Source organism: Lytechinus variegatus, chromosome 17, assembly GCF_018143015.1.
Source record: "Lytechinus variegatus isolate NC3 chromosome 17, Lvar_3.0, whole genome shotgun sequence".
Lineage (NCBI taxonomy): Eukaryota > Metazoa > Echinodermata > Echinoidea > Temnopleuroida > Toxopneustidae > Lytechinus > Lytechinus variegatus.
Genome location: NC_054756.1, coordinates 10454252 through 10468129, shown reverse-complemented (window position 1 = coordinate 10468129; position 13878 = coordinate 10454252). Strand labels below are relative to the sequence as shown.

At 36.6% G+C, this 13878-nt stretch overlaps 1 protein-coding gene across 5 annotated transcripts in view; it reads left to right on the top strand.

Moving 5' to 3' along the window:
- Positions 1-13878, top strand: part of LOC121430696 — a 43257-nt gene that overhangs the window by 587 nt on the left and 28792 nt on the right. The window lies entirely within an intron of this gene.

Here is a 13878-nt window from a genome sequence, read left to right as displayed (position 1 = left end):
AACAAAAGCATGATTTTTTCCACCCAAAATTTTGTCTCACTGAGGTCAGAAGCCCATTTGTTCTGTGTGTGATTGACAACAAAAATCCTTATCAAAACAAAAGCAGAAGGTGAATTTTTAAAGTAGACGGTGAAAAGGGGTAATTTTTCATTAAGAATCTGCTTATCACATTTTAATTTGCCGCCAAGGTAATCCTTTTGCCGCAAATGTAAATAAAGGAAATTGGTCTCCAAAACTGGAGACTGTCTCTGAAATTGGATACCCAAATTCTTCACAAAAGTCTCTGATATAGGAGATAATCTCCCACATTGGAGACAGTCTCCAATATTGGCCGTGCGCCTCTACTGCCTGTGGGGAATCTAGACTAGAGAGTAGAGGCACCCATGGGTTCATATCGTCTCGCGAGCGAAGGATTATCAGTCATACGCACGCAACACACAACTACACTTCCAAAATACAGTGGGCTTTTGCCCACATAAAATATTATGTATAAATAAATATTCCACATCCTGCTATGACACTTACCGAATCATTTAGATCTTTCCATGACTTCTCCTTGAAGTTTCTTTCTAAAAATATGTATATTTTCTTGATCTTTAGTGAAGATTTTACGGAGATAGAAATCAGTCAGCGTTGATATCAATTTTCTCCTGAAGAGGGCGCGCGATTTATATTCATATCAAAGACACGACAAGGGAAAGAATAGGCACCTACACTATTTTACACGCATATCGACGCAAGGCATTACGCAAAGTCCGTGAAGTGTCCAATCTTTTCATTGTATAGACTTTGGTATACCGTATTCGTATTATTGACGTTCGTCAAAGCTTGTACTGCTGGTTTCTTTCCAGGCACGTATATTATTTTCATTTTTTTTTTATCAGTCATCTTTTTAAATTAATGCAAATGAGTGTTATCATCACCAATAATAATCATTAAGTTTTTTGAAGGCATTTCATTAATTGGTGCCCATAATTAGTAAATTAATCATGAGGATTGCGCATTCAAAGAATTTAGATACAGTTATAAAATTACCGAGGAGCTGAATCAAGGTTGTGAAATTATTAGCGCCACCAACGGGCTTCCTTGTATTTCCGTGGAAGAGACAAGCGAAGTCACTTTCGAGGCCGAGGTAAGCAAAATGTGCTTTTTTTATCGGATTATTATTTTATTATTATTTTCATATTCAACAAACCATTGCTACTTACCGGCAAGAGCCCTGGTGCGTAGCGAGAAGGAGCTTCGGCAAATATCACTTCAGCAATGAAGCGATGTTTGCCGACTACTTCGAAATCCAGGGTCAAACACGGTCTATTGTACGAGGTTAGTACATACTAACCTCGTACAATGTGTGAGTGGACTAGAGGTAGGATTATGGTATGCCAATGCTTTACAGAGCACACACTTTAAAAAATCATTGAAATATCACTTTTGTGACCAAAATTTACTAATTTCCATACAGTTGCAATTTATTTTTCATTAGTAATTGGGAATAATTTTTTCATTCACCAGAGCGGTCAAAAACTTGAATTTTGGGCATATATTTGTGTATGCCCTCTATTGGTGGAAAGTAATATGGCAAGAAAATTTTCATTTTTTGATCTCTATTTTTAATTAAGAAAAAAATGATTTAAAGAATCAAATTAAAATAAGAGCCAAGTTCTATTAATAATAAATGTAATGGAAACTGTCAGTGTACAAAAATCAAGCATTTGCCCCAAAGAAAAAGAGAAAATAAGCCAAACATTGCCACCCTTCTTTTGCCACACATGGAGATATAACTGAGAACAAGGTTATATTATAACCTTGTTCATTGAACGAGTGGTTTTGGGAACCACTCGTCGATTGGCATACGCGCACTTATCACCACTTGTGTACAAAGTCGAGTGAATGGAGGTGGAAATACTATCAGTAGCCTAGGCCTAGAGGCACTGGTCCAAAAATTGGGATTGTCCCAGAAAACAAGGATATCCTCATAAACCAAGACAAATCATGTCTTGATAAATTGAGACTGTCCTTGTTTATGCCTTATGGGGACGTTTTTTTTTTACTTACCCCTACGGGACAAAGACAGCAATTACGGAAATTGAGAGTGCTAAAAATAGATTCAGTGACCTCTATTCCCCCCAGTTCACCGTCTATTTTTCATAAATTACCGTCTTCCAATAATCTTGTTATTAAACCAGATATGTTTACATTGATTGACTAGCACACTTGATTGGTGTCGGCACTTGACAGGTGAATGAACTTTCCTAGATTTCTTGTGTGAAGAAATCCTTATAAACTGAGACAGTCCCTGTAAACTGGGACGATTCCAATTTTCTGACCAGCACCTCTACTGACTTTAGGGATCTGTGCGCGTGACTGAATAAAGCGCTGCTGTATGAAGTGAACGGTGGTTCCCAATATCACGATAATGCCGATTCCTCCTGTCGGTGGGGGGAAACAAAGCGCAATGAAGCTAAAGCTTTATCTTTAACTAAAGTGAATACTTTTCATCTAGATTTATACGGTACCGGTATAGTGAGTGATTGTATTACCGACCGGCCTTGTAGTACCGAACGTGCGCATTGACGCGTCAGAAAATAATTTCATACGCTTAATTCTTTGCAACATCCTTCCAAAGAGAACTTGAATAGAAAGATGGTGAAAAATGGTCAAAACACATTTTCAAAGTCTTAATATTCTAAAAATAATAAAATATGGCCAACATAGCTCATCAGTGATTTTGTTGATTTCTCAACTTTTCCATAGCCTAGGAAACACACGTTCGGTAACACGATGCCTTTTTCAAGTGACCAAAATATTCCACATCCGAAAAGGGGTCCGATTGAAAGCTAATATCAAAAGGAAAAAGGATTTCGGCAAATTTTTTATATATTTATATTTTGTAGGTAATTGTGTATTTATGGTGAAAGTTTGGTGAATTTTATGAGAATAATATTTTTAAAATGATTGAATTCATGAAAAGTGTTCGGTAATACGATCCACTACCATACCGGTATTTACTAACTTGAAATTGTATTTCATTTTCTGATTTGATGCAATTCCTTAATTATTAATAACTTAATCCTAATTCAACGTTTCCAATTCTCTTATTCCGTAGTTCTGGGCTTCCGGCTGCTCATATCATTATCGGAAATCCTTTACCTAACACTTCTTATTTAAGTTCAGTGCATACTGCGCATGATTTCTGATTCTGTTTTATAACATTAATATAGAATATAACCTAGCCTAGGTCTATTTCTAATCTGTGATTTTCCATCTTGAATATGCCTATCTTTTTTTTCTGACATTATTGAAGGTGTAACATTTTTTTGCCTGTATTAATTTTTATGTATTATTATATTCCCACGATTGTCATTTTTTTCATGAATGCTGTATATTACCAGTATTCCCAGTGCATCGCACTCATTCAATGAACAAGGTTATAATATAACCTTGTTCTCAGAACAATATATCTCCATGTGTGGCAAAATAAGGGTGGCAATGTTTGGCTTATTTTCTCTTTTTCTTTAGGGCAAATGCTTGATTATTTTACACTGACAGTTTCCATTACACCTGTTATTCATACAACTTGGCTCTTATTTAAATTTGATTGTTTAAATCATTTTTTTCTTAATTAAAAATCGAGATCAAAAAATGAAAATTTTCTTGCCATATTACTTTCCACCAATAGAGGGCGTACCCCAAAATATGCCCAAAATTCAAGTTTTTGAGCGCTCTGGTGAATACAAAAATTATTCCCAAGTTACTAATGAAAAATAAATTGCGACTGTATGGAAATTTGTAATTTTGGTCACAAAAGTGATATTTCAATGATTTTTTTAAAGTGTGTGCCCTGTACATCATTGGCATACCATAGTCCTACCTGTAGATTCACCACAGGCAGGGTGGTAGCAGTGAACAAGTGGTGAATTGGTTGGTTGGACGGACGGAACATCAGGTCACAGTAATTAAGTTTGCTCTCCTCTTCCCTGGCCACCAACTGATACACTGGGCAAACTGCTATCAAATATTGCACGTACCCTTATGCCATTTTATATTGCTTTGTAATCTTGAATATGTTCAGAGTGCCGAATAATAAATAAATAAAGCAAATTTTTAGATGAAGAATGCAATCCGTTCCCAGCATCTTGATACACTTCTCATACTTCTAGATGTATAAAATATTATGTTACAGTCTATCTAGAAAAAGTATAGATAGATCTAGAGGAGCGACTCGAGATTTAGGCAGGCCTATGTGTGATTTAATATCCCAAATTTTTATTCCAAAGAGCCGGTGTTACTAGTTTTCAATGATTGATCTTTGTCATGTTGATTTTGCAGCTGAGCTTTGAGCTCGAGCCAACGAATGTAATGGCCGATCCGGAGGGGGGGGGGACTTGACCACAAAACTGAAAGTGGTAGGTATTTGCCTCAGGTGAGACAAAAAATGCGGGCTTTATTGTAAAAAAGGAGGGTCTTTAGAATTCCATTCCATGGGCTTCTGAAGTACAAATGTTCAAAGTTTTTTGAAATGGGGTCCTTGGAACTTATCACTTGCGTGTGAGTGTGTCTGCTTCCCTATGAAATGGGCATACGTGCATGCAGCTAGCCCAGTGGCACGGGTGTGCTCGTGCAGAAGCGATGGTCGGACATCAGGCGGGCTGCTTTTCACCAAAAGTGCAGCTCATATTTAATAGTGGAACAATGCAGCCGGTTCGCCATTACGAGAAATATGCGGAGCTTTGGAACTGATTTATTTTTTCTTTTTTTCTCGATTTAAAGAAGAAAATGCTATGCTTTGGAATGGCTTTCTTTGTACTTTTTCTCAATAAGATAAAATTGCTATGCTTTGGAATGGAAATGGGGATCCTCTCCGCGGCACATACACACCAACCATTATATACTGAGTGCCCCCCATGGGTAGCCGATCATTTTCAGTGATGATGAAAAGAAAATGCTAACACGCATTTTAGGGGTAGAAAGAGTCAATTGCAAGATGTAATTAATTATTCAATTGAAATCACCTACTTTTTAAATTAATCCTTTCTAATCTGCAACATGAAATTTTCAAAACCTTAAAAAGTTGATGATTGTCATGTTAGTCAGAATGGAATGTCTACAATGTGTTCAGGACCAGCTGAAACACTGACCATGATTGCTGGTGTGCTGCTGAGGACTCATTGATGTTGGTGAAATAAGAATTTTTTTTTAATTGTATACTGTGAGTACTTTATACATACTCATTGTCAGTGTGTTCTTTTCATTTTTTTAAAGAAACCATGAGTTAGTAGTCAATGATCACTGTTTATTACAATGAAAAGGGCTTTGCTGCATACATGTAGCTTCTGAAAATGATATAGGACTTGCATGTACATTACATGTGGGATTTTGCACGATATGAATTACTAGTTTGTGATCCTCTGTATGTACATGCCTCCCGTATGCTGTGAAGTGGTGGGTTTGGTATTAAAGGACAAGTCCACCCTAACAAGAACTTGATTTGAATAAAAAGAGAAAAGTTCAACAAGCATTTAACACTGAAAATTTCATCAAAATCGGATGTAAAATAAGAAAGTTATGGCATTTTAAAGTTTTGCTTCATTTCACAAAACAAACATGAACATCTCAGTGACATGCAAGTGAGACAGTCGATGATGTCCATCACTCACTGTTTCTTTTGTTTTTTATTGTTTGAATTATACAATATTTCATTTGACAACAAGGGCCAACATGACTGACGCATATTTCTGTAGTATTAAAACAATAATTCAACATGTTCAGGGAGGAATTAATCTTTGTTTCACTTGACAATGAGGAGAAAAATAGAATATTTCATATTAATACAAAAGAAATAGTGAGTGGATGACATCATCAGTTTCCTCATTTGCATACCAACCAGGATGAACATATAACTGTTTTGTAAAATTAAGCAAAACTTTAAAATGTCATAACTGTCTTACTTTACATGCGATTTTGATGAAATTTTCAGTGTTATGCTTGTTGAATTTTTTCTATTTATTCAAATCAACTAATGGTTGGGATGGACTTGTCCTTTATTTTGTACTGTCCATGTACTTTGTATGTTTAAACCTTCTTGTTGGCATGATGACTATTCACCCACATTACAGTTCAATGTTTTAATTCCAATTCTATTTCTGGTCACACAAAATTCACTGTTTATTGCCAAATCAAAGCCTGGTTTACATAGATACAGATGATTGCCTATTTTGGTCTGGTTTGTAATTCGGACTACATGTTTTTTTCAACTCTCCCTATATTACCTGCTGTAAGTTGCTGTGCAGCAACAAAGAAAATCAGATGCCTCCCCCTTCCCCCTGGATTTGGGTTTTGTTGTTTTATATAGGTAGCCTAAATTGCAGAAATTACAGTTTAGGTCTACATTATTAAATTTACATTGTTACATTGTTGTCATGGTGATCACGGTCATACGATTGGTGCGACAATCATGACAATGATGTGGGCAATCATCACAATGCCTATTTCCTTTCTTTGATACAATCTTATGCCAATAATAGTAAACAAATAGCATAAAGTTATGATTTGCGTGCATTAATTGTTACATAAGATCACTAAAAAGAAAAAAAAAATCTGTACAAAACATTAAAATATACTTGTACACATTTTTGGTAACCCAGGGTACAGCGCCAAAAATAAAATAAATAATTCAACAAAATGGCGGATTATTATTTGGTACCCCATGGTACCAAATACCGCATCATATGATGCATATAAATTCATTGATTTATTGACAATTTGATATGTTCTCCTTTGTATAAACTTACAAAGGACATTTTGCAAATTTCCTGTCTAGAAAGTTATGACACTGTTGGATTTTCATAGAGTTACATTAATTTTTCCCATAAAAAATCTTTTGATGAAAGGCCTTCACTTGTTGCTTTGTCACCAATCACTAGGCTACAAAGCTAAAATAGAAATAGAATTGGCAGCCCTTTGTGTCATCATGTCATTCCCAACTAAATAATTGTTGACATTGAAGAGAGGCCAGTTTAAGTTTCTTGTTTTAAAAATATCTGCTCTTTTTTACACTGAAATTGAAATTTAATTGCTATGTATGGAAAAGTTGGAGATAATTCCCGGTAAGTTTTAAAATTCATAAATGTTCACTTACCGTACACGTTAATACCGGATGATATCACTGCTAATACATTATGGTCGTAGTAATTACAAAACTTAAAAAAAAACCCAATCATTATTTGTTCCATTCTCTATTCAAAATACATGAGGGGAGGGAGAGGGCCAGGGTCTGGTGTGGATGTTTGAAAGTGAGCAGGTCAGGATGTGATTAATTGACATAACTGTCATGTTTGACACTAGAGGCGATGCTGCACCAGCCAGAGTTTGCTCAATCTCAAGATTTTTTTTGCCCGATCCAACCCCGTAGCCAGGATTTCATTTTGAAGGGGGCGGTAAATGCACGTGAAGCGTGCCAACACAGAGCGCGCGAAGCGCGGTCCCTAGGGGGTGCAGGGAGGGGGAGTTATTTCGGTGTTTCATTTATAAATTAAAATGAAAAGGAGCTGTCTCTCTTGTCTCTAGTACCTATATCAGCTCCAATTCAGTTGACTATATTGTGATTTCGAACCTTGTTTTCAAAAGTGATTGTGAACGCACAAAAAAGGGATGAAATGGAGGAAATCAAAATACATGTAATAATTACCCCGCGCGCAGTGCGGAAGCTAAAGCATTTTATCAAGCTTTTTTCCAAAGAAAAGGGTCTCGAGATATAAGGGCGATTCCACACTAGAACTTCAAAAATATCATAAATTTGAACATGCTTTCAATAAGTCATAAGTAGTGTAATATTTTACTATGATACCTAAATTTTATGAAAATTATGAGTTTTAACTAAAAGTGAAGACAGATATATAGTTTTTTGGGGGTAGAACAATGGAATTTCAAATTTTCAATAATTTTGCTCATTGAATAGTCAAGTACAAATTCCACCTGAAACAATTATTTGCAAAGCAAGAGAAGATTGAAAATATTGCAGGTCAATAGAATAATATATCATTGATGGTTCCAAATAATATCTACAACATTTTCATGATCCATAATAGGGGCAGCCCTGATTTTTCCGAACCTATTTTTGGCAATGTCCCGTACGACACATGACAATGCAAAAGTTTTTCCTACAATTTCATTTTTGATGATGCAATTTCATAAAATGAGTTTCTCTTTGTTTGACCCATGGGTGATCGATTTATCCCATAAGGATCTAATTACTGCCCTTCATTTTTCAATTATTGTCCTATTAAAAAATGTCCCGTACGACACACAATATAATAATGCATTTAATTGCAGGATTTGGATTCAGAAACCATAAATAGTAGGCATATTTAAATTCATTTAATTGATTTAACATAAAGTGAACTAAAAAAGTACTTTGTTTATCTCCACAGAACATGAAATAGGTGATTCTAAATATTTTAATTGATTTCATGTAGGCTTATTCTTTTGTGAATCCCTTCAGCTAAACTGGTGATTTTCACTGATCAGAGCAGGTTAATTTCTTTTCATTGAGCATGAAAAGAAAACTTTTATACTTATTTCAACCTAGCCTGAAGAATGACTCCCTCTTGCATGCTAATGTGGAATTATTATAAGATGTAAAAAATACATATCATCATGATCATCTATTTGGACTTCCCTTGATGATCACTATTTTTTATATACAGTATTGAAACTCCTTACTTTTTTCAAGTTGTAAAAAAAATCTGGAAAATAAGACAAACCATATGGTTTCATGAAATGCAGATGGTTTTGAAAAAGTAGAACCGCATTTCTTTAGAAAAAAAAATTTGTGACAAAAAAACCAAAAAAAGTGACAGTTGTGACATATATCATGTAGATATACATTTTATATAAAAAATCATAACATCATCATTTTAGCCCCATAATTTATACAAAGTTTCATTCATTTATTGTTTAAATAGTGTTTGGAAATCATCAATTAGTTCCCTAAAATATAACTTCACACAAAACCTGAAGTTTTTCAGCTCGTAAAAATGCTGTGAACACTTGTACATTTCCCATCATGAAAAAAATTATAACATATTGCTCCTAATTGTATATATTGAGGTTACTTAATTGTATTGTCCTGAATGACTGATTATTCATAAATAAGCAAGAATTTAGGGGTAATGCTCCTTCTGATTGATAAAAAGTTCATGTTTATTTATTCAGGCTGCCCAGTACAACACGCAAGTGCCTGTACAACACACAAGTGTCCCGTACGACACACAAGTGTCCTGTACGACACACAATTGTCCCGTACGACACATTATTTTGTTTATGATATATTGACAGAAATATTCACCTAATAGCGGTTTCTAACCTAATGAATGTCTTAGTTTGATGGGATTATCATTATCATCAGCCAAATAATGTGATTGGAGAAGTCAAAGTGACATAAAGTAAGAAAGTTTGGCTTCAATTTAGAGATGTCCCGTACGACACATTTTGAATGTCCCGTACGCCACAATGTTCTCGAAAATTATAATTTGCTTTATTTATTCATGAATGTTTATTTTACTTTCTTTTATAAATGTGTTTGTTCTTGGGTAATTGAGTGTCAATTTGAGTTCAGTTTCTATGAAATTTATCTGCCCAACTCACAGACTTTTGAGTACAAACTTGAGGTTTCTAAAAAAGCCACTTTTTCTGCGTCCGTACGACACATTACTATTTTTAATCTGTATTATACAGGATGTGAATTCAAGTCATGTTAAGTTTTGGTTTTTCTTACACTCTGGTAGTAGTTGATGACCACCTATAGTTACTGGAATATTTTTTGTTTTTTCTTGTGAAAAACTGTCAAATGTTCTCTAAATGTCCCGTACGACACGTATGGAATCACCCATAAGGGGTCTCTAAGTTAAAATGAATGCTTCCCTTGGAAAGATCAGATTTGATTACAAACAATAATCTTTAACTCGCAAAACAGAGGAGAAGAAGGGTATATGCCGGGATAAAGATATTCCTCCTCACCCAGAGCAATGAAACTCAGAAATTTCAAAGGGCGGACGTTTCATCAAATGCAGATATTTCTAATACCCCATGGGGTCTAATTCAATTGATTTTCTAGAATTATTGAACTTCATTACAAGGAAAATAGTGCGCAAAAAGTTGAAAATTCTGTGATTTATTTAATCATATAAAAAAGGATGATGACTATTATCCTGAAGCGCTGCATTCTAAATGTCATTCAAAATTTCAAACCGAGGGCGCAAAACGGGACAGGAGATGAATGTCCAGGGAAATGAAGTTTAATAGAATTTGATAAAAAAATATTGCACTTTTTTTTAATTCAATACGACACAAATTGTATAACTTCCTCTTTTGAAATTAGGTACCCGTTTGCCCCCAAATTATGGTTGTTTAGTAATGAGCTGAAAAGCGGGAGAAGTTGCCTATATGGAGGTGACGGTAGAAATTGATATAAAGATTTTACCCGCCTGGAGTCGACCCAACCAGAAGTTGCGCGATCAATTTGAAAAAAGAGATAACTTCATATACTTCAGTTTAACCTTACTCTGATTCCATGGAGCTATAAAAACATGTCTAATTCCATGCCCTAATGTATACATTTTAACTTTAACTGACAAGATGAGGTGGAAAAACAGGGTAAGAGAAAGGGTCAGGGGATACAAAGGAGAACTGCAATATTGTCATTTAACCGCGCACAGCGCGGAAGCAAAATTCATGTATAAATTTATAGCAACAGTGAAGGAATTTCTCTTTTGAGGAAAAAATAAAGAATAAAAAGAAAAACCTACAAAGCTACCTTTCTTCCCTTCCTTCGCTTTTCCTTTTCTCCTCTCTTTTTTCCCTTCCTTTTTTCTTTTTGGGGAAGTTTTTTTTGGGGGGCCACTGCCCCCCCTGGCTACGCGCCTGGCCCAATCGGCCCTCTTCGCGATTAATCTCGAGATTCAAGATATGATACCCCATCTCCATCAGCGCTTTAGAGCAATTCGTGCTCAAGCTAGGTTGGACGCATTATGGTCTAATGCTGTGAATGCATTACTGGTATACACTGTAATCCTGAGTGCGTCTGCACCTGCGAAGAAGCAGGATAATTTGAACATAGCGGGCTATTTGCAAATAATCCTTTATTGACTTAGGATTGCAATCTTGAGATTAATCCAGCAAACTCTTGCAATGATTTCGTAACTATTACAAATAATCTCAAGATTGTTCAGATTGGGATAATTTGCCGGATCAGAAATAGCAATTTGTATAAAAGTGTATTTAGAAGAAATTTGTATTTTTAAATTGTTACATGAAGAATGGAAATTATTGAATTAGTTTTTTATGAATACAGTACATACATGTATGAAAATAATGCATGGAATTTTAAATGAATAAATACATAAATTGATGGATTGATACTGTATGATCACAAGCAGTGAAAATGTTCATTGTGATGAGAAAAAAAATGTGTTGCATCTTTGTTTGACATCATTTCTGTCTACAGTAGCCAAAGCAGAATATCTATACACTCAATTTTGCATTATTGTATGCATGTGAGGTCTTAATTTTACTTGCCTTTTAAAACTGGTGCAATCATTATCAGAAATTCAGAAAGCATTTTACATACATTTGAATTGTATGATACACATTTCAATAGGATGATTCATTTTCTATAGATCTGTGATTTTCACATACTGTACACCTCTTCTTTTAAAGTAAATTCTTGTAATTTTCAAACAATTATAATTTCAACCCAATGCATTTGCTGCATTTTGGAGCAGAACATTGATAGAGGTACAGTGATGTATTGAATATATCTTACATATCAGAATACAGCCAATCAAAGATACAAGTATTAAAAAAAGAGTGCCAATAAATTCAAGTAGTAATACAAAAAGGCAGACGACAAGGGCGTATGCTGGGGTTTGACTGGTGCACCCTCCGGCTGAGGCAGAGGAGTTCCGACAATGGCAAGCAAATCAGAATTTGTACCCATTCTTCTGCTTTCAACAGCTGATTTTCCAAACTTTAATTCCACCTCCCCAAGATGTGCACCCATCATGCCACTTTAATTCCTCCTCCCAAGATGTGCACCCCCATGCCACTTTAATTCCACCTCCCCAAGATGTGCACCCCATGCCACTTTAATTCCACCTCCCCAAGATGTGCACCCCATGCCACTTTAGTTCCACCTCCCCAAGATGTGCACCCCATGCCACTTTAGTTCCACCTCCCCAAGATGTGCACCCCACACCACTTTAGTTCCACCTCCCCAAGATGTGCACCCCATGCCACTTTAGTTCCACCTCCCCAAGATGTGCACCCCATGCCACTTTAGTTCCACCTCCCCAAGATGTGCACCCCACACCACTTTAGTTCCACCTCCCCAAGATGTGCACCCCACACCACTTTAGTTCTACTTCCCAAAGATATGCACCCCCATGCCACTTTAGTTCCACCTCCCCAAGATGTTTACCCTCCACACCACTTAATAGTTCTTCCTCCCCAAGATGTGCACCCCCACACCACTTTAGTTCTACTTCCCAAATATACATGTATGCACCCCCATGCCACTTTAGTTCCACCTCCCCAAGATGTTTACCCTCCACACCACTTAATAGTTCTTCCTCCCCAAGATGTGCACCCCCACACCACTTTAGTTCCACCTCTCCAAGATGTGCACCCCATGCCACTTGAGTTCCACCTCCCCAAGATGTGCACCCCCACACCACTTTAGTTCTACTTCCCAAATATACATGCACCCCCATGCCACTTTAGTTCCACCTCCCCACGATGTGCGCCCTCCACACCACTTAATACATGTAGTTCTACCTCCCCAAGATGTGCACCCCCACACCACTTTAGTTCTACTTCCCAAAGATATGCACCCCCATGCCACTTTAGTTCCACCTCCCCAAGATGTGCGCCCTCCACGCCACTTAATACATGTAGAATTTCTACCTCCACAAGATTTGCACCCACCATACCACTTTAGTTCCACCTCCCCAAGATGTGCACCCCCACACCACTTTAGTTCTACCTACCCAAGATGTGCACCCCCATGCCACTTTAGTTCTACCTACCCAAGATGTGCACCCCCATGCCACTTTAGTTCTACATTTACCTCCCCAAGATGTGCACCCTCCATACCACTTTAGTTCCACCTCCCAAAGATGTTCAGCCCCATGCCACTTTATTTCCACCTCCTCCGGATTTGCACCCCCATGCTCAAACCAGCCTACTCCCTCCCTTGTAAGACTAAATACACTTTGTCTATCATTGATTATCAGTATTGTTGTCATCCTGGTGTACATGTAGTTATCACCGTCTTCAACAAATACATGCTGGATAAACTCTTCAGATGACTCATTCAGTCATGACTCAAATACCTGAAGGCCTAATTATAAACTCGATGAAATCACACTGTGCAATAAAAATGGATGTGTTCGTGTTAAATTTGCTTAACCCCAGAAAGGGCATCATGAGACAGAAGTTTAAACAATTCATTCTCATTTTTAGCTGATGTACTACAGCTATAGATGTACATGTACATACACTATTTGAGATTAGATTGTGTATTCCAGGGACAATATTCTTTTTTTTGTTTATCTCAACAGCCCAATTTTGCTATATTGTATTACAGTTGGCATTGTAATTTTACTGGCTTTTTATTAGTCTTCCCTGGCTTTGACTGTAACTAGTGCATTAAGGGTGTGCTTAGGCTTCTATTGCGAGGACAAAATCAGCGTTTTCAAACGTTGATTCAAAACGCCGATCATAACTTGGTTATGGGAGTGCTGTTTATGCTTAACTTTTCAGAGGCGAAATCACGATCTCCAGCTGGCTTTGCATCGTAAGTCTCGTTGAGCAGGAAAGCGA